The sequence below is a fragment of the Electrona antarctica genome (assembly GCF_951216825.1).
Source record: "Electrona antarctica genome assembly, chromosome: 4".
NCBI lineage: Eukaryota > Metazoa > Chordata > Actinopteri > Myctophiformes > Myctophidae > Electrona > Electrona antarctica.
The window spans coordinates 25,309,815-25,337,534 of NC_136809.1; the positions used below are offsets into that span (position 1 = coordinate 25,309,815).

At 44.1% G+C, this 27,720-nt stretch overlaps 1 protein-coding gene across 2 annotated transcripts in view; it reads right to left on the minus strand.

Annotated features, from left to right (window-relative positions):
- Positions 1 to 27,720, minus strand: part of inpp4b (inositol polyphosphate-4-phosphatase type II B) — a gene marked incomplete at its 3' end in the record, with an annotated part of 210,789 nt that overhangs the window by 173,752 nt on the left and 9,317 nt on the right. The window lies entirely within an intron of this gene.

Consider the following 27,720-nt stretch of genomic DNA (forward strand, 5'->3'; position numbering starts at 1 on the left):
TCCAATTTTGTTCCAAAAATGTGTTTTACAAAAATCCACCTGTTGGTGGCGCTATAACAGGCCAATGTGAAAAGGGTGGGATATATTCCTCAGCCTAGTAGGAACGTCTGTAAAAAAGATTTCACGTTTGCACGCTGCTTTTTGTTCAAAAAAAGGCCAATCCTGTAAATTTGAAAGCCAATGTTAGTCAATCAGGATGGAATATGAAATATCGAACAGATCTGTCTTGAGCACATGACTATAGAGATACTGTGTAACGATTTGCAGGCCGTTCTGGAGAATTTGGGGCTGAGGTTCATCGTTGGCATCCAGGGAGTGTGTGTGCAAAGTTTGGCATCGACCGGGTTAACGGTGTCGGAGATTAGCTGTACACAGACAGACGGACGGACACACACCCACGGACGGACACACAAACACACGGACAGAGTGCAAAACATACTCTCTCCCTATGCGGTGGAGACAATAACGCTTCTCATCTTTCACTAAATGCTTCAGGTTGAGGCATCTTTGTGTTGTCTTTTTCTTTATGTGGTATACACAGAGAGGAATGACAATTGTATTTGTACCTACGTTATCCTATATTCAAATTGCCGGTGCCCATGTGCCCATGTCAAATGCACATACGTCAAGTCAAAGGCCCCCCAAATTGATATGAATTTCACTGCGGACCCACATTTGAAAAAAGATTATGCCAGGAATGCCCATAAGAGAAGATTTGTCAACATTTGCCAATATTTTTCAAAATTAGCAGATCTACAGTACAAGCTCAAAATACGTTGCCACGCATTGCAAGCTTGTAGATCAACAATTTTTTGAATAGCCAAAAAATAAAATAGGGGTTAATTGTTCCTCATTTTGCTGGGCTAAGTTTTCATCCGTCTCCATCTGTGTGTTTTCGACTGTCTGTGCGTGCGTCCATCTGTCAATAGCTAATCTTCAGCACCGTTGGACCAATAGGTGTGCATCTTTGCATGCACACTCCCAGTGGGCCAAGGGAGGACCTCTGCTCAAGTCTTTCAAATCAGCCTCTTTGTGGCCACTTCGCGTTTTAGCCTAATTGAGCCGTAGGTCATACAATAAATCTCCCCCCGCCTACTTGGATTCGTTAAATCATGACACAACTCCCCACACACTGTACATATCTCTGGAGTCACGTGATCAAGACAAATCCGCTAGATTTTCCATTTGATATTCCATTCCAATTGGCTATGACATTTCCAAAATCTGTGGGCCTGGGGTAGGCAACCTGACATGGCGGACATGCGCTCTAGTGGAGCATGTCACGCCAACATTTCATACACATACTTGCATGAACATGACAAATCTCTTGAATGTACAGGCTTAATGCGATGAACTTCATAGGCAGGCTTTAACAAAATATAAAGATGCATGTACACAGTATACTGTGTACAGTAAGCTGAGCAATGAGCATATACAAAGTTAAACACAGATAAAGAAGACCATAGATACAGTAAGGTGAACATCAGTTTACAGTAATGACAAAATAAAATAAAAAACTTGATGATCCTATCCCGGATAATCCCTATTTCCTGCAGGTGACATCCTGTGGATGCTACCATAGACTTCAGCCCCATGCAACAATCAATACAAGACTAATGCAGGATTCTGGTCATGGAAAGCCTGCTGGCTCCACAGTGTGTGTGTGTGTGTGTGTGTGTGTGCGCTCCACAGTGTGTGTGTGTGTGTGTGTGTGTGTGTGTGTGTGTGTGTGTGTGTGTGTGTGTGTGTGTGTGTGTGTGTGTGTGTGTGTGTGTGTGTGTGTGTGTGTGTGTGTAAGGCACTGGGTCCCATTTTCCTTGGTATGACCCGTCCACTCTAACCACAAGGCCACTGGGCTGGTACCCGTTGAACCCATACTAACTGTAAATTCAGAAACAGGGAGCAGTTGCTGTTTAAATGTCTTGCTCAGACAGGGACACTTTGACACAGACTGCTGGGCACCCGGAGGGCGGACCGGGGATGTTCTGATTCCCAGGCGGCCTCTCTCCCCTTTCTCCCCTACAGCCACTGTGTGTGTGGTTGTGTGTTTCACTAGTCTAATGGAGGCAGAACGTGGGTGGACCGTGGGGATTTCCACAGCACTTGGAGTTTTTTCCTCCATCACTCTTGATAATTGCAGTTCAGATTAGAGTGGCCTGGGACTGATAACTCTGGACCTGTGTGCGTGCGTGCATGCGCGTAGACGTCCGAGTGTGCGTGCATGCATTTTCGTGACTGCATCTTTGTGTGTCTGGTACGGTATGTGTGTAATGTAGCCTACCATTACAGTATGTGTGTGCGCATGCCACTGTATGTGCATGTACACTTATTCGCATCTGTGCCTGTATGCATGTGTAAATATGTGTGCATGTAAACTTGGTGTGTGTGTGTGTGTGTGTGTGTGTGTGTGTGTGTGTGTGTGTGTGTGTGTGTGTGTGTGTGTGTGTGTGTGTGTGTGTGTGTGTGTGTGTGTGTGTGTGTGTGTGTGTGTGTGTGCATGTCCCTAATTGTGCAGGAGAGCTGTGAGCTACTGTACAACATAATCACCTTGACCACACACCCTCTCTCATTGTGTAGGAGTCTCCGCTGCTCTCTTACGCTCCCGGTGGGACAGCTTGATGCTAACTGCATGCAGCATCAGCACATTCAGTCATCTACAGGAGCTGCACCTTGACTTACTAAAGCAACACCGTCGATGAAGTTTGCCATTAGCTATTTCTGTGCCTTGGCATGCAACAGCAGCCGCATTGGTCTACCTACATAACATCTTCGGCAGGCCGAACCCGACCAGCACTGACAAAGGGGGCTTTTTCAACCAACGGTAATACTCATATTGGAGGAAAGTCATATTTGTCCTTGGTGGCTGTGCAATATCAGATTAACACGTTTTGGGAAAATGGAGACTTTTGTCTGTTGGTGGGTGTGCTCATGAATAATGCATTTGACTTCAAAACAGAGAATAAAACACAGATAAGATCAAAACAAATACATTTGTATTTCCTGGGGAGTATGTAAAAAAAGTCTTGTTGGCTCAATTTAATCGTTTCCCGCCCTCTCCAGGGGGAACAGAGGGGGAAGTGATGTGGGCTGATTTCTGATTATCACACAGCGCTATCTGCGCTAGCAGAGCAGAACAAGAAAGCAGCAACAAGAGACCCCTTTGGCCTGAACTCATTTGCTTTCAAGTCTTCCCGTGTCGGACGAGAAGGGAATGCAGTTAGTTTGTCTTTAGTAATTGCACTTGTCATTATCATGGATTACATTCCTTTGGAGACAAACTCTCACACCCACTGTTGGAACCCTGGGAGAATGTTGTCTATGAAATGCAGTGTTAATTCAGTCTATTGAGTATTACCCATAGTTGAAAAAGCCCCCTTTGTCTGTGCCTGCCGAAGATGTTATGTACTGCAGGTAGACCAATGCGGCTGCTGTTGCATACCAAGGCACAGAAATAGCTAAAGGCAACCTCCCCGGCGGTGTTGCTTTAGTAAGTCACGGTGCTGCTCCAGTAGATGACTGAATGTGCTGAGTGAGGGCCGGTATATGGAGAGGTCAGTTTCACACTGGCCACAGTGCCTTTGTATATAGCGTTCCTGAATCCTATCAGACTTACAAGAAAGCTTATTGTTTACCTTAACTCTACTCATGAACAGAGTCTCACGGAGAGAGCCAGTGTGAGGACAACAGGCCTGGATTCTGTCTGTCATGCACATCTCCCCTCAGATCAGTTGAAGCAGAGTTCATGTAGGCTACTGGATGCTCATCCTGTTTGGGTCATCAGTCCATTTTCACATGTTGCCCTCCAGACTTTGCTGTGTATAGGCAGCAAGGCCACTAGGAATTTACCTTGGCGTATACAGCATAAACAGTTCAGGAGATATAGACAGGGGGCACTTTAATAGATACAGTACACAGACCTAATACTGCTCTCACCCCACCATCACCACCTTCAAGGTCCGATGAGTCGTGACTTGTGAGTTGCCCTGCTTCAGGACACGGCTGTACTGAGCCGTATATAATTTATAATTTATATACTCGTGGCCTTCCTGTTAGCTTCAACCACCCTGGCCATTCTCCTCTGACCTCTCTCATTAACGAGCTGTTTCCGCCCACAGAGCTGCTGCTGACTGGTTGTTGTTTATCACGCCATTCTCTGCAAACTCTGAGAAATTCCCAGGAGGGCAAAGGGTGGCTGTTTCTGAGATGTCAGAATCATGTTCTAATTCACTTACAGTACCATTATAATCTATTGACCCTGTCTTCAAGCTTTAAACTGTACACTGATTTGGACCATTAATTGATGTCCACATTCATATATATATGCATCATGTGAAACATAGTATAGACATAAATACTACTTGTACTGTAAGTCGCTCTGGACAAGACGAATGTATTGATTTGACACATTTTTCACATTCAACCAGCTGTAACATAAATATACGGTAAAGGCCATGAGTTCACTCACTCATTAAAGACCTGACAGTAACGGTAATTAAATTATGTTTCATAAGCAGCTCAACTGACTGCATCAGAAGCCTTAATGTAAATGTATAACATGGTCAAGATACACAATCACAATGCTGTATGTGTTGTGCACGCACGCACGCACGCACGCACGCACGCACGCACGCACGCACGCACGCACGCACGCACGCACGCACATACACACACACAACACACACACACACACACACACACACACACACACACACACACACACACACACACACACACACACACACACACACACACACACACACACACACACACACACACACACACAAGCTGGCCAGCTCATCAGTGGCTCGGTTAGCCATGGAAAATAACAGTCTTCATACACATTGCCAACCTACATCAGCATTTTCCAACATTTCCCCCCAACCCCTGTTAATCTTACTCCCTTTCTCTGCATCTCTCTCTCTGCATCTCTCTCTCTCTCTCTCTCTCTCTCTCTCTCTCTCTCTCTCTCTCTCTCTCTCTCTCTCTCTCTCTCTCGCTTTTATCTAAAATGTATGTATTGGTGGATTTATCAGGTTTTGTGCACTTGTGGTTGTGGGTGTTGATAGCAATGTTCTTGTTTTGTATGAAATATTTGAAATAAATGAAAATATGAAATTCTCTCTCTAGCTATCCTCCATTCTTCATTCGTTCTTGAAGGAAACCATAACATTGCAAAAAATAAATAAATAAAATAAAACTAGAAAAAGTGCCCCTCGGGGCACAGGTCTCCACCAGGATAATAGCGTTTGTGATGTTTGGACAAAATGTGTACGAGTAATATAATTAGAATATGAGTAATATATACTATATATTTTTCCCATAATCTGTCGTCTGGTGGTTATATAACAGGGCAATACAAATAAATATATAAGAGGTAACAGTGTATTCATAATGTTTAGTAGTGCGCATACAAAGTTGTACACATATAGGTGAAAACATGAATTGGCCTGTTATAGCGCCACCATGAGGCTGATTAGAATTGTTTTAAGTGGCATTTCTTCCTCTGCCTATAGTGAGAATGTGCATTCACGGAAATCGCACGCTGTGTTCAAGATTTGAGGCATTTTGTTAAAAATGGACCAATCCTGCAAACTTTGAGAGGCAATCTTAGCCAATCGGGATTCATGTTGATCACATGACTATGGAGATAGTGTATACCGATTTGCGTGTTGTATGGATAAAATGTGTACGAGTAATGTACAGAAATGTGTTTTGCCAAAATCTGCATCATGGTGGTGCTATAACAGGGCGTGTGTTCAGTTTGGCATCGCCCGGGCCAACGGTGCCAGAGATTAGCTGTACGCAAATCAGCCACAATTGGAACATTGGAATGGAATATGAGAAATGTAACAGATACGTACTGATCACATGACTACAGAGATAGATCATGTATAACGATTTGCGTGAGGTTTGGACAAGATCTGTGGGAGTAGTAGCCTAAAAAAAGATATAATAATAATAAATAAATAACATCCGATTTGAAAAAAATAAATGGGGGAGATTCTTCCTCGGGCTAGTGGGACTGTGCGGAAGGAAAGGAGAAAAATAAAAGAGATTAGAGTCAAGCGAGCATTTAATTTACCTGTGACCTGTGAATTAATTTGAGTTGGATAATCTGCTGACGTAGAGGACGGAAGGAAGAGAGGAGATGATGATCAGGGTATGGATAGAAAAGCGATGGTGTTGGAGACGGTGGGGTGGCAAAGAAGGCGGAGCGGGCGACCTGGGGGATATTTGATGAAATTCTCATAATGAATAATGCATTATGAAATTGATCCGGACAAATCCCACCTTGAGGAGATTGGTGTAGGATTATAACAGGTATAGAGGCTAGGTCTCTCTCTGTGTGTGTGTGTGTGTGTGTGTGTGTGTGTGTGTGTGTGTGTGTGTGTGTGTGTGTGTGTGTGTGTGTGTGTGTGTGTGTGTGTGTGTGTGTGTGTGTGTGTACGGTAACACTTCTTCTCATAGCCGGACAGAGTTGGGCCTTAGGGGCCACCGTAGGGACGGGTGTGCTGTGCAACTTCTGCATTAGCAATCAGTGTTTATTATACAAATGGCCTTGCCATCTACCAAACAATAATGTTGGTGGTTGTTGCTGACTGAGGGCTTCCAACCATGGGTTTTGCTGCTGTTAACTCTGAAAAGCCCCGCCTGCCATTTCCCCCCAAACCAGGAGAAATAATATTCGATTACTACCTTGCGCTACCTCGTCTGATCTCTCTTTAGAAGCGTTAATATTCCAAACAAGATGCTTGGACAAGTCAGACATTAGGACAGAACATTGCCATTCTGGTGAAAACCATGGAGAGCGACGTAGATTTTGAGATAATAGCAAGCTTTGTCGGCCCGTAAACAAGGAAGTGAATGGCTGTGCGCATGCGCAAAACATGTCCAGGGGCGCTGAACAAGGCGTTGCCTATAGCAACGGGAGCTGTAAAAATATGGATTACAGCGATCCCGTTTTATATCATTAACCCTTTCTGTCAGGGGAGTGGCTGTGCGTCGTTAATGATGTCCATTCATATTTGATAAAAATAAACGTAATTGACATTCAGTTTCTGTTGTGTGACGGGCAGATGCAGCCACCCCCCCTACCCGGAAATGTAGTCTCTGGGTTGTTTGACTTGTTTCTAACGCTTATTTTGTTACTCTTTGGGTATATTTGTACATTTCCACCTTCAGTCGATGCTTCATATCCATATGAGTGAAAAGGCCGGGGTGATCGGTTTATTTTTCAAACACAGTTCTTATATGAGGCGATCTAAAATCCCCCTATGGAGATTACAATGCAAATAAAACGTATATGAACCTGTGGACTGACGCCCTCTACTGACAGTGACGTCAGGACTTCGGTGCTCTATTCTATGGTTGCATTATTCTAATTAGCATAATAAGACATAAAATCATTGGTGGTTCTCACGATCTGGCACTCACAGCAGCCTTGGTAAACAGCTAAGCGCTCATGTGCCTGATCATACCCTTTTTAGCACCATGTTTGAGAAGTGTGTTGGGGTGTGTGGTGTTTCATTAGGATTATTGTCAGGGCTGCACATCATTATTTTGGGCTAGTTCTCAAAGGAGCACCTGGACATGCAAGTTGGTGCGCACAGCGGGGGGGTCGACGGACGGACATCTCTACACTGCCACAATGTCATGCTGCCCACACAGCCAGATGCAAAAGATACAAAGATGCTAAACTACAGTCACAAACAGTATGGTTGTTAAGCAGCAGGAGGTTTGTTAGCAGCACTGAAACGTCCTACATAGATACAATTAATTACTCACCTACTGCTGCAGGTTCCATGTTTAAATAAAGTAATTCCAGTGTTGTTCAAGTGACAGATGCATGGTTTTCACATTGTAAATATGGTCGCGTGGTTTAGCGACTAGCACTATGACAGGACATAGAGTATATATATAATAGAGACTGAACTGGCGCGAAGCTCCGCCCCCCCAGCTATTCATGTCAGTGGAAGTTGCTCAGTGGCGTTTTGAAGCACCCGGAAGACTGCCGGAAGTCCCTCCCCGGACCTCAACTTTGAGGTCCTGAGTGACGTAGGGCAACCGAGCGCTCAACGTTAAAGCCCAGCTGCACGGGGTTTCCCGGTGATGAATCCACGGGTCCGCCTGTAGTCCCTCCTCCTACCACTAGGACCCAGAGCTTCAACGTTGAATAGCCTCACTGCCCCCTTGTGACAGGGCGACTGTGGCTCAAGAGGTAGAGCAGGTCGTCCAATGATCCATGGGTCGGCGGTTCGAATCCCGGCTCCTCCTGTCTACATGTCGAAGTGTCCTTGGGCAAGACACTGAACCCCAAATTGCTCCCGATGTGCTGGTTGGTACCTTGCATGGCTTCCGCCGCAATCGGTGTATGAATGTGTGTGTGAATGGGTGAATGTAATGCACAATCTATGTAAAGCGCCTTGGATAAAGGCGCTATATAAATGCACCATTTACCATTTACCATTTTACAGGAGCACCGTAAACTTTGGGAAAGTGTCATAGTAGCTTGTTTACAACTGAAACAGACTTCCTGTGCTCTGACTTCCTCTTCAAAATAAGAGTCACGTGTAAAGGTTAGTCAACACTAGTTTTATTTCTAAGTCTACTTACAGGACATAACATCATATTTGAGTTCCTTTTGAATACCTGTCAGATTCTCTACATATAACTGTCGCAGCTCTTGGGGTGGGTGCACCGCCAAATGCGCCTTGCATCCTTTGATCTACCCATAGAGTATATAAAAGGATAGAGACTGAACTGGCGCGAAGCTCCGCCCCCCCAGCTATTCATGTCAGTGGAAGTTGCTCAGTGGCGTTTTGAAGCACCCGGAAGACTGCCGGAAGTGCCGTCTCAGAACGTCTACTTCCGCATTTGACCACCAAATTTTGGTGGTCAAATGCGGAAGTGCAACCGAGCGCTCAATGTTAAAGCCCAGCTGCACGGGGTTTCCCGGTCATGAATCCACGGGTCCGCCTGTAGTCCCTCCTCCTACCACTAGGGCCGAGCGCCTCAACATTGAATAGCCTCACTGGCCCCTTGGATCTACCACGCAGAAAACATTTTGACGACGCATGCGCACTGGCGCACCAGTTGTGTGCAGGCCTGATTATTGTGTCATGCCGAAAGCATATTATTTCTATGGGATAGAAAGGTATCATCCTAATGTAAGGTATAATGTAAGGCCTAATTCATGGACAGATGTCTCATCATTACCTCAACTGGTTTGCTGAGATAGAGCGAACAATGCTCTATACCCTTGAAGTACTTCAAGGGGAATGGCTGAACTTCTACCACACAGACAGAATATAAACACTTTTTGGGCCCCACAGAACATCTACCTGTCATATGGCACTGTTTATCGGTGCATCTCTCTAGTATGCCAATTTAATTTGCTTAAGTTTTGAATTATGTTGATCAAAGAGTGGTAGCTGACATAATGTACAATTTACTGTCATGATTAACAGATTAACACATTTTCATTACTGTATGGTTCCCAAAGTTTTTCATGTCAAGGACCCCCACATTGACACTTATTAGCCCACGGACCCCCATTTGAAGAGATATGCCAGGGACCCCCATAAGAGAATATTTTTACGGCTCTAGCAGTGGTTCTCAACTAGTTTAATTTCAAGGACCCCCAGTTTGACATGAATTAGGCTACGGACCCCCATGTAATGGCAAATCTATCTCTGAGACCCCAATTTATATGGTAAAATCAATGTTAATTTAACTCTGAGAGTGTAGAAATGCGGAACCGTTCCATGTGGTTCCATTTGTACACTAACGGGTCCATTTGGTTCCATTTGTACACTCTCAGAGATACAGACCCAAGGGTCCATTTGGTTCCATCATTTAGCTGCATGGGGACACCCTGGAACTCCCTCAAGGACCCCTAGGGAAGCACTAGTGTACATACAGTAACATTACCATATATGGGGAACTATACACTATAAATGCAGTTAAAATTTGGTGTGTACGTACACACACACACACACACACACACACACACACACACACACACACACACACACACACACACACACACACACACACACACACACACACACACACAATAGAGGGAGGGGGTATATGCTATGGTGCGTTGACATCATTATACTCTCATCGCTTTCTAAAGTAATTAGCCTCTGTGTTTAGTTTTACATGCTTGCTTTTTAATAAGCATGCACTATTCTAACAACTACTTTCACGAGCGACTGCCCCTCACCCAACCACCCTTCACAAAGAAAAGAAAAGATAGGTATACTAAAAATGCAATGGTGTGTGTGTGTGTGTGTGTGTGTGTGTGTGTGTGTGTGGGGGGGGGGGGGGGGGGGGGGGGGGGGGGGGGGGGCGCAAGGCAGGACGTACAGTGCAAGCAGTCATACTGCATGGCAATAAGATCTCTATTCCGACAGCCTCAAACTCACTCTTCAATAATTGTCAAATCAACTGTCTGGCTAAAGTGTAGTTAAGTTAAAGGGATTCGCTCTTCAGTGCGAGTTGAGCAGACTCAGAGGGGAGAGGGGTTTTAAAGCACTTTGAGGGCCCCGTCTCCTCCTATCTGGCCTTCGTACTGACGAGGCACTTTAATTCATTACAATGTCAACTTTATCTAAGCGTATGAAAGGCAAATCCCACTCAGGGTTGGAGCCCTGCCATGCAGCAGAGTCTAAACCCATAATATTATAGAAAGCTGTCACACTTCCCTTTAAAAGAGGTGCTGAAACTTGCTGGCTCTATCTCCAATTATAACAGTACAACTGGCATGCAGGTCCATCTTTCCATTCTAACGGCTTTGTTTTAACCGGCAGCACATTTCAAATACAAGGCCTCTCCAGCTGCTCAGTGCTTGAAAGGCATTTCTAATTCCCTTCTTTGGGGAATAAAACACCACAAACAAAATAGTGGAATAATAGAGAAATGCCTCAAGCTGAAGCGTTTTGTAATCAAAATTCAGGAGTGAAATACGATTCATCAGAATCAGAGACATTTTATCATCAAGTACTAAGTTCATAACAGGAAAGCAAATATACGTGTGTGTGTGTGTGTGTGTGCGTGCGTGCGTGCGTGCGTGCGTGCGTGCGTGCGTGCGCTGCGTGCGTGCGTGCGTGCGTGCGTGCGTATGTGTGTGTTTCTCCCTGCTTTCCCTCTCTATTCTTATCCTCTTCTCCATCTTGGGGCATGTACCCCTGAGGACCCTGCAGAGGAATGGGAGCAGCACTACCACAGCACTTCAAAAACAAACACTCAATAACAGAGAATAATTAGGAAAGCCCTGAGCGTGTCAGAACATAAACACACAGAACATAGTGGAACTAATGAGACATCATGGTGTAGAGCATCTGTGGCTGGGCCGCAGCGCATCTTTGGTAAGACGCAGGTCAAAATTAAAAATATTCAAAGCAGAAACACTATAGGCCTACCTGGGATTTCTTTGGGGTGTGGTGGGTTAAAGTCTGATTTAGGATTTGTTCACCGGAAATAGCCAAGCGCTTACAACGTGTCGCGCTGCGGCTCATTGTGAGCTTATAGAGCGGCCATTTGGGGCGTAAGACGCCTGAGGGTGAAAAGCGACCTCGTCCTCACATGCACTGGCCATATATGGTGCGTGTCAACATATGGAATGTCAGAACAGGTCAGCTCCATTTATGTGCTCCCATGTATGGGGATTGTGAGTGACATGAGTGAGTGATGTGACATGAGTGACGTGAGTGACGTGAGTGACGTGAAATAATGCAAGGTTTCATAGTTAACTGCGACCTCCGGTCGCAATAACTCTAAAGTCCACAATGCAAATGTACAAGTAGTTCAGTCAGACAACTCAAGAAGGATGTAATATATATTTATTGAATATAGATGAGCAATACAGTATATTCATTATGGTTTGGCGATGTATTGGATCTGCTTTTTAGGTACTTAGATCAAGCGCATCAGTCCCGACCATAGGGACTCTGAATCCCCCGTACCTAAACAGTAGATCCAAAACGACAGGTGGTAGCTGGGGTGGAGGTGGGTGCGCAGAAGGTTTGTATACAGCGGCACGCTGATACAGTAGCAGCAAGCAAGTTGTATACTGCAGCGCGCAGGTATACGGTAGCAGCAGCGAGCAAGCAAGCAGAAGGAGGAATGCAAACCTCCGGTTAAAGTAGCCGGTATGAAGATGGAGTGAGTGTGTGATTGGCTGAGTGAATCATGTGAATGGGAGCGTGATGCTGAGGCGGTACTGAGGTTCCCTGACTGAACTTGCTCTGCGCATGTCTACGACAGGCGCAAATGCTCATTTGTGCTCTTTGTTGCCTGCCTGCACCAGGATGCGAAAGTAAATACACAAGCGAGGATAGTTTATGAGTAGAGGGAATGGTTAGAGTGGGAAAGTAGCGCTACAGTGCACTTCACCTGTATACATCAACATTAAATACAGCACTTGAACTTGAAGTCAGAGAGAGAGAGAGTGAGAGAGAGAGAGAGAGAGAGAGAGTGCGTGTGCATGTGCATGTGCAGAGCAGAATTTATAAGAAAACAATGAGACAGAAATGCAGCTTTATACAACTTGCCAAAACTATTAGCATCAATCATTCTCTTCAGCCTGCCACTGGCAATGTTGAGAGAAAGACAGGCAGTGGGAGACAGGGAGGCAGGATAGTAAAGACAGAGTCAATATGGTTTGTGGATAATTTTAGCATTCCCAGGCTGAACACAACAGCCAAGGTGCCAATCCTTTAAATGCATACGTTTCAGGCAGACGTGACATTGGCAGTGGTGACCACCAAGTGGTCATTACACACACCGACGATCTTAGATCTGCTCCTCTTTAGCTATCACTGCTCAGCCAACCGGCCAATCACTACCAAGAGGTTGCTGCTATAACTGCCTGGCGTGTGTGCGTGCGTGCGTGTGTGTGTGCGTGCGTGCGTGCGTGCGTGCGTGCGTGCGTGCGTGCGTGCGTGCGTGCGTGCGTGCGTGCGTGCGTGCGTGCGTGCGTGATCTCTCCGGCAGTGCGTTTTACTCCCATGCCTATAGAAAGCCTGGTTTTCTATAGACATGGGAGCAGTGACTTTTTGTCACAGATCATGAATATCGGTGGAGAAGGATAAACGTGTGTGTGTGTGTGGAGGGGGTGGACTTGAACGCTCAAGTTCAACACTCCGTAATTGGATTGGAGCGACAAGTCTCCAAGGAACATGGACTCAGTGTTTCTCTAGAGCAGTGTCAACTATCTGGCAGTCAAACAGTCACATGAAACAAGTAGATGGCAACATTGGGGAGAACTCTGCAACAGCCCCTAACAATGCAACGTGAGCAGGTATTTTCTTTTTTTTACAGTATATGCAATGCAGGGCAAAGGCAGGTGTGGTAGACCTACTGTAGTATATGTTAAGCTAACAGTAAGATTACAAATAAATTAATTAGATAGACAGCCTCGGGAGTCAAGAAAACTTGTACATACTATATATAAGTGCATACAGCGTGTGTGTGTGTGCGTGTGCGTGTGCGTGTGCGTGTGCGCGTGTGTGTGTGTGTGTGTGTGTGTGTGTGTGTGTGTGTGATCCATATCCATTTCCTTTGTGCAAGAAGGTACAAATAGCCATTAGAGAGACCCAGTAAACCCCCCTCTGTAAAACCTGCCTCTGCTTTATTTGACTGAGCACATTTTATGGCGTCTTTATGGAAGCAGCCGGACGTGCTCCATTTTCCCGTTTTACTCCAATGAGGTCCCTTTTTCTGTTTGTCACGCCGCCATGTGCCATCATGGAAACCAATCAAATCCAAATTCCTCCCCACCATCACTGAGGCGCAGTAATGGGAATGCATGCAGGCCAGAGGGAAAATAGACTCATATCCCCACCTCAGATTGCAATGAGAGGGAGAGAAAGCGAGACAACAGAGAGAGAGAGAGAGAGAGAGTGAGAGAGAGAGAGAGAGAGATGGATAAATGAGTCTGTGATTAGACGGAAGGGCTGTTCCTGAGGCAGCTGTCCTATCTCTTTAGGCCACGAGGATCCTGGGTAATAGCTTTGAACTGACAACAAGCCGCAGGTCTGCCATTAAGGCCCCCACTCCGAGTCTCTTCACAGAGGTAAGTGAGCAAAAGACGTGCGCGTCCAAGCACACAAACAATCTCATTTGATGCCTGCCCCCTCCTCCCACCCCCTCTCTTCCACTGATAGCTGATGAACTTTGAAAATAATTGGCTTCTGAGATTTGCACGCAGGTTTTTTTTTTTTTTCACCCCTTCAAGAGTGTCTCATTCACTCTGTAGGTCATTGAGGTGTCACGTAGCTCCATCATGAGAATTCCGTGGCTCACAAAAAGCCTTTCACTTACTCTACAAAATCATTATGCTGTTATGGACCATTCAGACACAGGAAAACTAGGTGCACAGATGTCAGCCACTTTGCTCAGAGGGGGAAAGGGGGAGAGATGAGTCACAAATTGATGTATTTGGCCATGGACCCCCATTTGATAGTGGATTCAAGTGGTATCAACCCTAACCAGTAGGTTACTTAACAAGACCATAATGGAGCCAGTAGGCTCTAACCCTAATCATAATCCTAACCTCAGTCTTAACCGGCCACGTAAGTAAATATAAAGCACAATGTTTTCGCCTCGGCGTCAGTAATTTCACTTTCCATGTTTCCTAATCGCAGCCAGTAGGCTCCAATAGAGCCCACTTGCTCCATTGTGTGGTCTTGATGAATAATCTATACTGGTGATTGTGGGTTTTTTTGTGGCAGGTCTAATGAGAAAAATAAAAGGAAGCTCCGCACACTCAGATCTGCGCACAGTCAAAGTATTTATTTTGCAAGCTTTCGGTCTACTGACCTTCTTCAGGCATTTTGTGGCAGGTCTACAAGCTCACAACTTATTGCATTGTGACACAATTGTGAGCTTGAACAATGGTCTTAAAATAAGTGTTAAATATTTGATCTGTTCATCATTTTGCTGGGGCCCCTCTAGAACTCAAGGACCCCCAACCCCACTTTAAGAACCAGTGGTTTATGATATGTAGTTGATACAGTTTGTGAAACACTACCCCCCCCCCCCCCCCCCTTTCTCTATTTCTTGGAAAAATGACTATTAACCATGCACAAAAACATCAACAACACATCAACAACAACCAACTACAGTCATAACTTTAAGCTATAACTTCGGAATACTACTGTCAATTTTAAGATTTATTTGATTAGAATTTGTTTAAACTTCAAATCTGTGTCGATTTATCAAATAGAGCCTACATTTCGTATACTTGAAGGAATAGCCAGCATGCCTCTCCTGGGCAAGAGCCTTATCTTGGCTAGAAAACATGCTCGATGTCTCTGTAGTGGTTAAACACAATATGTTCATTTGCTTTGAGTAAATCTATCGGACAAACTGGTTTCTACACATTTTTGCTATTAGGCTTTAGAGCCACTGTCTACTGTATGTGATCTTTGATCGGATAGGTTTTCTTTAATTCAAGCACATTTGAGAAAACCAGGAGCTAATTTGATTCATGCTCACATCATTACATGTATCCTTTTTTTTCATCATATTAATTCTATTCTGTTTATATTTATATTTCATAAATAATCTGCGTTCCAGGCTCCCATTTGTGTCTGATTTGTGTCTGATTTAGTATTGATAGAGTGTCTGGGTTGCTCAATGGGTAGAGCACTCGCCCCTTGATCACAAGATCGGTTAGAGTTCAGGCAGCCCCAAACTCAGCGTATGAGTAGCACAGCTGGGGTGTGGCAAGTCGTGCAGTAAGTACTGGGAGCTGATGGTAGGTATCAGTAATCCATCTAGAGGTCTAGCAGCGCATTGTGAAATGGGGATAGACACCCTCGCAAGTGATACAATATACACCCTATTGACTTATAAACAAAAGATTTCCATTCACAAAAACATACATTTTTAAATATCTTTAAAAAATATTTTTGAATATCCATTTCTGCTGAGCAATAAGCTAAATAGCTTTGACTAATGTGATTTACAGTAGGACTTAATTACACGACAGCAAAGGCGAAATGGAAGTGAGGGTGAGACGGGATATCCGCTTATGTGGAAGCATTTGAAAATTATGAGAGTCTGTGCTCCACACAGTTACTGTTTTTTTTTTACCAGCATTTCTTAGTATTATGATCACATGATTCACTGTATTGTAATTATCATTCATTCACATGTATTGACGTGACTGACTAAAACTAAACTAACCATAAAACTAAGAGAAAATGCATTTAAAACACAGTTTTGTTAACACAATATTTACATTGTGGTAAGATTTGCACATAATGCAACTGCTCATATGCTTACAGTACAGTACAGTACAGTACAGTACAGTACACTATAAAAGTACACATTTTCCTCCATTAAAGTCTTGCCCTCAGACACTGGTTTTGATGTTTGACAGGTGAACCACTTTTTCACATACTATAGTACTTTGACACTCCACCACAGTGCCAATTGCACTGACAGGCGAGTACTTCCATTGAAATGCATGCAGTTCAGACGTTCCTCCCTAGCAACACTTCTGTTTGAACGGCCCATAATGAGGGCTAATAATAACCATGTTAAGTGGGCGAAGACGGAATGAACCAATGTTGTTTGATTTGATGAGCAACAAAGAAGCATAGGAGTTTATGAAAAGCTATAACAAGCTCAAGTTCAAATGGTGAAAGATTCCACCGGTGGCAAATTCCAACTAATTAACATTAACATTTAATGTAATCATGGTAGACACACAGTATACACAGTATACAGGACATCAATGAATTAATTCAGGTCTTAGACAGAACACACTTACCGGTAAACTAATTGGCACGTTACATCTTTTATTGTGTATATTATCCAGAGCAGCTTACAGTGAGTGGACACATACTGTACGTAGGTGGTTAGGCCTGACGAAATAAATAAAAAGTCTTCTGAAAGAATATATATTCAAAGATTTGTGCCATATTTTCACGATTTAAAAAAACCTACAAGCTCGTAGCGCGCTATGGGGCTTGTATATCTGCTATTTTTCATTAGCTAAAGTATAACATAATGCTTAGTTAAAACACCAAAACGGGTTCCCGTCCAGAATGGGTTAAGGCCTATTCATACTCCAGTTTTAGGTGATAAGTTGACCACTGCACGGTGATTAGTAAAAACAGAGAGATGTGTTTGGGTGAGCGGTGAGTCGCTTACCACCACAGTGTGACGTCATGTTGTAGTCTTACCACCACAGTGTGACGTCATGTTGTAGTCTTACCACCACAGTGTGACGTCATGTTGTAGTCTTACCACCACAGTGTGACGTCATGTTGTAGTCTTACCACCACAGTGTGACGTCATGTTGTAGTCTTACCACCACAGTGTGACGTCATGTTGTAGTCTTACCACCACAGTGTGACGTCATGTTGTAGTCTTACCACCACAGTGTGACGTCATGTTGTAGTCTTACCACCACAGTGTGACGTCATGTTGTAGTCTTACCACCACAGTGTGACGTCATGTTGTAGTCTTACCACCACAGTGTGACGTCATGTTGTAGTCTTACCACCACAGTGTGACGTCATGTTGTAGTTTTCGGTGGTCACTTTTTCACCTAAAACTGGAGTATGAATAGGCCTTAAATGTAGTGTCTTCAAAACAGTAGAGGATCAAATCGGTGACCTCTATCACTATACAGGGTATGCCCTCCTTTCCACTCGCTGCGGTCGCTATGGTTTTTAAGTGGTGCAAACCACTTCCTTAAGTGAGTATGTGTGTGGGTGCCTGGCTGGCTGGCTGCCTGGGTATGTGTGAGCACGAAAACAGCATGGTTGTTTTTCACCACCTGTGCGCAACCTAACACACACACAACCACACACGCACATATTAACTGTATATATGGTGATTTCAGGTGTGCCAGTACAGTACAGTACAGTACAGTACAGTACAGTACAGTACAGTACAGTACAGTACAGTACAGTAGAGGGACCCCCACACGGTAACTCTGTCATTTCTCAACCGTTTCGGACGCGGGGCGGCCTGCCGGAATCGGGCCGGCACCCTGGGTGCGTTCCTGTGGGTCTAGAACTCCCCCCCGGGGACCCCCACACGGAGTTGCACCACTTACTTCACACAGGTGTGATTTTTTTTACATCATATTATGTGTCCTTTCAAAATTCCCATGGTACATTTGGTTTTATAACATATTTGATTTTCCCTGTCAACACAGATCCATTGGAACCGCCCCTGTACTTACTTAAAAGTACTATCATACCCATACGTCCAATGTAATTAGGGTACTTAGGGTTTTACCAATCATTATTTCATGTTTACAATTTACAATTTACAATTTAGGCATTTAGCAGACGCTCTTAATCCAGAGCGACTGTTTGACTGGGATTATAGAATCTGGTTGCTTCCTGGCGATTCTATAAGCCCAGGCTGGATGTGTATCTACTGTATGTTAACGCCGACTCATCATATCCAGGCCTTAGGAATCTGGAGGCCCGTTTCATGACAAAATGAGGCCCCCATATATACCTATGACATAATTAATCTGTTGATACAGGCGTATTGACACATAGTTTTGACTGTTCAATATCGCTCACAGTCATTACTCTCGACAATTACGTAGCAACAATACCTCTCCTCATCCTGTCCTCCCTTCACAATAAAGCGTCTCCCATTGCTGCACATTTTACCCAGGTTATTAACAGGAAATAGGTGTAACTTTAACATTGTGGGAGAGAGCAAGGCAGCGAGTGGTGAGAGAGAGAGGGCCAAGGGTGGTGGGGGGTTGAATAACGTCTGGCGGTCAGTCGTAGCTCGGAGGCCCCCCTGAGGGTGGAGGCCCTTTTCAATTGAAACTGGTGAAACATAGCAAAGGCCTCCTATGATCATATCTCTGCTGAAAGCAGCTAACTCTAAGAGGAAAGGAATAAGAAAACCTTATATTTCTAAAAGAAAGCAATAGTGCTTCAAAGTTGGTATTGTGACTTCACTTTATATATTGTCAGATGTCAGAGGGGGAGAGGGGGTGGCGTTAGTTGCTTTAGCAGAAAGTTTGAGGGTCCAATGGAGTAGCTGGTTTTGTCAGAAGCACTTTAATACGTTGCATTGCACAGACAAACAGACGCAAAGGGTATGCAATAGCATTGATTTATGAAAAAAAAAAAGAACTGAAAAATTGAGTTAACTGGTTTCTGCCAGACAGCGACAATAATACAGTATGATCTGTTAAGACTTACTACTGTCCTACAAAGCCAAAGTGCAGTGAATATGTTTTTGGACACACTGAATTATTTGTCTCAAAATTCAAATGTAATAGCCTACACATGATTTGGGGGACAATTATAGTCCAATATCACTTACTGTATATACCAAGAACCCATTTGGCTGACCAATTGAAACACTTTAAAACCTTTTTATTAGTTTAATACACATAATGCACTACTACTATATGCCTGTTGCTATACTTTATTGCTGCACCTCATGTATATAGGCTATCTATTATATTACTGTATCTGCTGCTATTTTTTTCCCAATAATATTTGTCTCCACCAGGCCGAAGGCATGGGGAGAGAGTATGTTTTGCACTCCGTCCGTGTGTGTGTGTGTGTGTGTGTGTGTGTGTGTGTGTGTGTGTGTGTGCGTCCGTCCGTCCTTCCTTCCTTCCGTCCGTCTGTTACCAGCTAATCTCCGGAACCGTTGGCCCGATCCATGCCAAACTTTGCACACACACTCTCTGGATGCCAACGACGAACCTCTGCCCCAAATATTCCTCAACGGCCTGTTATAGCGCCACCATGAGGCCGATTTAGGCAAAACACATTTCTGTAGATTACTCGTACACATTTTATCCATACATCACACAATTCGGTATACACTATCTCCATAGTCATGTGATCAACACGGATCTGCACCATTTCCCATCTTCCTTCCTGATTGGCTAAGATTCGCTTCCAAAGCTCACATGATTGGTCCGTTTCGAACAAAATGCCACAAATCACAAACACAGTGTGCAATTTCCGTGAAATTATACACGCACATTTCCACTAGGCTGAGGACCACATGACACAATTTATTTTCCAAACCAGCCTCATGGTGGCGCTATAACAGGGAAATTCCGGTTTTTACCTATAACTGCATCGATCTGTGTACAACTTTGTATGCGCACTCCCTAGAGGCCATGGAAAAACATTTTCCCTGCATCCCTCCACATCTGCCGGTTATAGCGCCACCATGAGGCCGATTTCTGCAAAACACATTGTTTATATTAGTCGCAAAGATTTCATCCAAATCTCATGCAAATCGGTATACATGATCTCTGTAGTCATGTGATCAAGACGAGTCTGTTTGATTTCTCAGATTCTACACTGATTGGCTAAGATTGCCTTCCAAAGTCTTCAGGAGTGGCCCGTTTTGTACAAAATGCTGCACATGTCCTGCTCATCCAGAATTCTATCCTCAGAGATGCTATGAGTGATCTGGCTCTGCATTTCCTCAACAAAATGAAGAAAATTGTTGCAAAAAACAAACAAACATGTTTATATCACTCCTAAACATTTTGCCAAACATCACACACACTCCTATCCTCCTGGTGGAGACCTGTGCCCGGAAGGGCACTTTTTCTAGTTTGTATTGATTTTTACATTTTATAATGATATTTTATGATATTTTAAGACAAAACAGAAACAGACACAGACAGCTCAGCTCAGACATGTTGCGAAACAAAGGGCACAGATACACACATACACATACCTACATCGAACTATAAAATAAAATCCAAAATATATAGGACACATTGTTTGGTGCTTGACACTATAGTATTTTACTCTGCTCATATAATACTTTCCTCCGTATTTGCTATATCTGCACCATTTCCCTTGTCAATTCTCTCTTTCATCAAAAAACTGCAGATGACGATGGGATCTTTTGCAAAACCATTTTACCCACTTTACAAATCTGTCACAATAACCTGCTCAAACCTGATTACATATTACTACTTAGAATTGTAATTTTTTAGCATTACGTCTATACTATCGGAGTATGCCACAAACATTTCACTGCGGATACAGTACTTAGAAACCTGGAAATAAAGTGAAAGATTATAGGGAAAGATTTTTAAGCCATTACACAGACATGGCTTCCACAATGAAAGTGCAACAAACTATCAAGCTCTCACCCTCAAAATAGCCTTGAATTATAGGGAACCAAAGTTCTCCCAATAAGTTCTTATTTTATTATTTTTTAAATAAAGCAGAGATCTCCAGAATAGCCTACTTGCCGATAAGTGAATGATGAAAAGGAAAGCTGAATGGACAATCTATGAGAGCCATGGGTGAGGCAGTGGTGATGAGGTGAAGCTAACCTGTCATCACTGCGGCTGATCACTTGCTCCCCAGAGAGAGAGAGAGAGAGAGAGAGAGAGAGAGAGAGAGAGAGAGAGAGAGAGAGAGAGAGATGAAGCAGTAAGAAGAGAAGCAAGAAAGGGAGAAGGGTGGACAGAGAAATTACACATGAGCAGGGAGCAGGGGTCATCACCATGGTGGCTTGTGGTGGACATTTTGTCAAAATTCAATTTTTCCACAATATTACCAGAAACACAAAGAGTTAGCCCTGAATGACCATAAAAGGTCTGTAACACAAATGGAACCAAATGGAGCCATAAGGGTCCAATTGGTTTATCTAAATCTACGCTAATAGCTTATAGGAGGGGCAACATTATAATGGTGTGTAAAAATGAAAAGACGGACAAGACCAAGTCTTTGTGAGAAAAAAGGAGAGATTACAGAGAAGATGAAAGCAAGATAGGACAGAGAAAGAGAGACATTTATACAGCCCCTCATTCTGGTTTTGAGAACATATAGTAAAGCCAGACTGTACAGTATACGTTTGGTATAACATATAGTAAAGCCAGACTGTACAGTATACGTTTGGTATAACATATAGTAAAGCCAGACTGTAGTGTACAGCAGGGGTTCTCAACCCGTGGGTCGCGACCCCTCGGGGGGTCGCCAAATTAGTTTGGGGGGTCCCCAAATTATTTTCTTTTTTTCCCCTTTTTTTCACGATTTTTCAAAAATAGCAGACCTACAAGCTCGTAGCGCGCCACTCGGTGGCGCGCTATGAGCTTGTAGATCTGCTTTCAATAGCTAAATTATAACAATGCTTAAAACACCAAAAGGGGTTCCCGCCCAAAATGGTTTAAGGTTATTGTAGCAGTCAATTTATATTGGGGGTCGGGAGGGGGCGGGGCGGGGGTCCCGAGACATTGCCAAAGCATTTCCGGGGGTCCCCGGCCAAAAACTTTGAGAACCCCTGGTGTACAGTATACGTTTGGCCGAAACATAAAATCTACAAGCTCACATTTAAGTTCATTGTGCTTGCTTATTGTATAATTATTTTAAGAATATATTGAAGTTTAATTTAAATCTATCAAAATGTTACTTATCTTCATTTTTTATTTGTTTGCCAATACGTTAGGCCTACATGATCTCAAAAAGAAACTTTCATCAAATGTAAGTTAAAATGTATTTAAAATTATTTATTGAAATATTGGTAAAAACATTGGTGAACGTTGGTCTAGACTAGAACTCTCCAAAATCTGCTGGATCGGCATCAGACCCAAACATTTGACATCGGTTGGTCTCCACCACTCTCTCTCTCTCTCTCTCTCTCTCTCTCTCTCTCTCTCTCTCTCTCTCTCTGCTCCATCCATCCATCTCTTCTTCTTCTCAAGTATTCATGACCACACTGCACACGTCCTCTCTGAATATCTGACTGCCAAGCCCCAGGCAAAGGGAAATCATCCTAGTATGAAATTCTCTGCTCCTGTGCGAATGTTAAATCACTCAACTATAAACCCTCACTCCATCTAACCCTCCCACCACGCACGCACGCACGCACGCACGCACGCACGCACGCACGCACGCACGCACGCACGCACGCACGCACGCACGCACGCACGCACGCACGCACGCACGCACGCACGCACGCACGCACGCACGCACGCACGCACGCACGCACGCACGCACGCACGCACGCACGCACACACACACACACACACACACACACACACACACACACACACACACACACACACACACACACACACACACACACACACACACACACACACACACACACACACACACACACACACACACACACACACACACACACATTCTCCTCTCTTCATTTCCACACCACTTACCAAACCCATGTGTGTTACATCAGACAGACACACACAAAGAAAGAAAGTGTTTTTGGTGGATTGCAGAGATCTTCTATTCAGCTTTTGACGGCTAGAAGCATAGACAGATCACACACACACACACACACACGCACGCACGTGTGCACACACACACACACACACACACACACACACACACACACACACACACACACACACACACACACACACACACACACACACACACACACACACACACTTGCTCAACTTTAATAAGGTCTAAAATACTAAAACTTTGACAGCTGATTTGCAAAAACAGACAGACACCAAATTGCCCTCATGTTCTTCCCCAAAAAATGCAAGGGCTTTGGTTGAGTGGTTCCTATTGGCCACTTAAGTGTCAGGGGGCTGATGCATTGTGTCAGCGCATGTTCAGGGTCACACCCTGTGTCACTTAAACACTCTCTAATGAGACTCAGACAAGCCCGCTGGGCCCTGCTGAGCATGGCCATGGAACACATCGAAGAGCTACTCGCCTTTGAGAGAGAAAGAACGAACGAACGACATGCAAACAAACAAAGAATGCTAAAGAGATAAAGGAGTGAACCGTCTGGAAGGCATACAGAAGCTGCGGCCCACCCATGTCTGTCTGTCTGTCTGTCTGTCTGTCTGTCTGTCTGTCTGTCTGTCTGTCTGTCTGTCTGTCTGTCTGTCTGTCTGTCTGTCTGTCTGTCTGTCTGTCTGTGCTCTTGAACAGAGTGTTGAGTGAAGAAGACTGGAAACTGGCCCATGCCCAGAGAGAGAGAGAGAGAGAGAGAGAGAGAGAGAGAGAGAGAGAGAGAGAGAGAGAGAGAGAGAGAGAGAGAGAGAGAGAGAGAGAAAACAGTGACTAAGCAACAGACAATCACATCCCACAATTCCCACAAAGAGTTATGTTTGAGTCTTTCAAAAGGTCTTCTTCTAAATGAATAAAGTGTTGATATGGAATGACTTGTTAATCCGAACTCATGTCAACAAAATGAGTTTGTATACTGTTGACTGTGACCTTGTTATGACCTGGTTATTGTGGCTCGCAGTCGCAACTTTGGCTGTTGATTGGGACGCGGTGCTGTTGGTTTTACAATACAATGAATGATGATATGCGATGAGCCTTCAGTTTGCGTTTGATCATTTTGGACCAACAGACTGACTGACTAAAAGCTGAGCTGCCGCAGCCAAGTAGGCCTACAAGCTGTTTTCACCTCCAGTCCTCGAGACTAATTACATTTAAATTAAATTAAAATTAAGGCAATTAGAACAGAAATGCAGCCATAGATGAGACAGTACAATCCTCAGTGTTGATTTAATGTAATTGAACTATTACTGTGTACTATAGCTGGGTTCCCCAGGACCTACAGGACTGCCGATACTGTAGTGTCACATCCAACATCACATCCGGTAGTTGAATTTGAATCTATTATTATTATCATTATCTTTTTTCACCTAAACATCATCATTGATGTTCATTGTTTAGTCAAGTTGCAATGCCATTGGTCATGATATTTGAATACAAATACCCCCCACAGAGGCAGAAATTCACACAACTTAAAAATCTCTGGACTAACAATTTTTAACTTTTTTTTTTACATAATTTCGTCTGCAAAGTCCTAGTAGTACAAAGTACAAAGTAAGTAGTACAAAGTAAGTATAAATATATCCGGGTCTTGCAGGGCCGCCCATATACAGTATGGTAAGATGGTGTGATTGTGCATAATGGGACCGAGCGACTTCAGACTCTGCTTGCGCATCAGCAAAGACTCAAGGGAGTCCGCCGATCCAGCCAATATGCCCATATATGGACATGCCAATACGGGTAGACAAAGCCCCCGACACTAAATGACTCTGACATTGTTGGAATTGGCGATGCAACGTACGTGTAAGGGCTAACCTCAAGTCTTAACATGTACTTTTATTAAAAGGCCTTAATTCAAACTTAGAAATGTTAGTTTAATTATTTTCATGTATTTGTTTCACACATTTTATACACATGTTTTTTTTTATTCTGTTTAATTTGAATTGATTTCTTCAAACCCTTTTGATAAATTCTCTATAAATAATGTCTATTATTATACAGTACCTGCTTAAACAGAAGCAGTAGTTTCTTTCCCCTTGAGAACCACTGCTCTGTCTGAGTCTGAAGAAGCATTAAACCTACTGAAATGTAAAACACTAAAAATACTAGGCTAAGTTTTCATGTTCTCCCCGTGTCCCCTATAGCAGGGGTTCTCAACGTTTTTGGCCGGGGACCCCCGGAAATGCTTTGGCAATGTCTCTGGACCCCCGCCCCGCCCCCTCCCGACCCCCAATATAAATTGACTGCAACAATAACCTTAAACCATTTTGGGCGGGAACCCCTTTTGGTGTTTTAAGCATTGTTATAATTTAGCTATTTAAAAATAGCAGATCTACAAGCTCATAGCGCGCCACCGAGTGGCGCGCTATGAGCTTGTAGGTCTGCTATTTTTGAAAAATCGTGAAAAAAAAAAAAAAAACTAAATCTTTTTTTTTTCTTTTTTTTTTAAATAATTTGGGGACCCCCTAAAATAATTTGGCGACCCCCCGAGGGGTCGCGACCCACGGGTTGAGAACCCCTGCCCTATAGGGTAGGTTAGGTAGTACAGTAGGTACCCTCCAAAAACATGCAGTAATCCTGGTGCCTCCCCCTGGCCAGCCGGGGCGCCTGATGGAGGGGAAAGGAAGTGGTTGGAATAACGTGTTCCTACCACACGCTACGTAACCTGACTCCACCAGATGGTGGCAGTATTGAGTTCACAAGTTCACAATCCACTTGTGTACTCAATACTGCAACCATCTGGCGGACTCAGGTTACGTGCTACTTCCAACCGGGGAAACACCCCCCTGTCAGGTGATAAGCGGCCTGCTCACTCCTCATGCATTGAAGGAAGCATGCGCTGAGTTCCATGCAGGCTATCCCCAAAAATGGGTTACGAAAATCGTGGGACTTATTTTCAATATTTGACTTTATAGACATGGCCAACATTTTATAAAATTCAATTGACTGGCCTCTGTGACATGGCTTCAACTTGCCCATGCACAGAATCAATTTTTTAACACGACCCAACCACTCTGGTCGGCAGAGAGCAGCTAAAGTTAGGCTATAGAGGGTATGCGCGTGACATCATCATCAAACCCGGAAGTTATGCAGGAATGCCTAATGAGTGGCAAAAAACTACTTTCTGGTCTTGACAGCCCATACACCAAACAGAAAAGTCCTATCTGATTGCATTAAACAACATTAAACAACGTTATAAACTCACTTTTCCTGTTGCTTTGCCACTCGATTTGCCACTCGATGTGCCATTCACTTTAAGCATGCGCATACTCTCTATTGCAGTGTTGATTCTTCTCGTACAAATGTACTTTAGCATTAATATTGCGGCTCCTCGAGATCAAGGCCTGCTGTGATCCCAAGCTGACCAGAACATCACTGCGGACTGCGTGATCTGGTTTGATGTGGTGACTGAACTCAAAGAGCTGCTGGCTATAATAATAAGCAGCCAAACAGTATTGGAATTGAAGTTAATTAATGCTATAACACTTACACAGAGAGACAGAGAGAGAGAGAGAGAGACACGCACACACGCACGCATGCACACACTGCCAATACAACAGAAGCAAACATAGGCAGACCAACGTCTCTGCGTGTGTCCAATTAAAAAGGCATTGAGTTCATCAATATACAATACACTGTACATAAGTGCAAGATTTCCTCTCCAGCACAGCGTGATGCCAACTTCTGCTACTACAGCACATGGCGTCTATAGTGAACCGAGGTACTACTACGGCATGACTTTACAGACACACGAGCAAAACAGGCTAGGGCATGTGACTGAAAATGTACGAGCAGTACAGTATGTACAGCAGAAAAATACACAAGCCATTTATGTTTGCTTCTCCATGACCGCTCCCACCAGATGCGTACTGAAGCCTGTACCACTCCAACGGTTACAGTAGGCCTGTGAGTGACTGGGGGTGGAGCGGTAATTACGGAGACATCACATGTGTTGTAAATTCACCACCCCACATGTGAGCAGCTCGGAATCCAGCGGGCGTAAATAAGAGCGGATGATGAGACCGTGCCGCAGTGCCCTCTTCGCTGCTGCTCCTTTCAATTGCCTCGGTCAAAACGGCACGTCACGTGACATGCAAATAGCGGACTCAGAACCGAGGAGCAGATATGTGAACTTCAAGCGCTCGACATGTCAGCGTTATCTTCATCATCACCATCACATTCTCGTCGACCATTTGTCTCTCTCCCTGTCTCTCTTTCATTCTATCCATCGCTTTGTCCCTAATATACTGCATAATATACACACACCCCTCTTTCACTCTCTGTCTCCCACGCAAAGTCATGCACACGCACGCACGCACACGCACACACACACACACACACACACACACACACACACACACACACACACACACACACACACACACACACACACACACACACACACACACACACACACACCCACACACACACACACACACACACACACACACACACACAC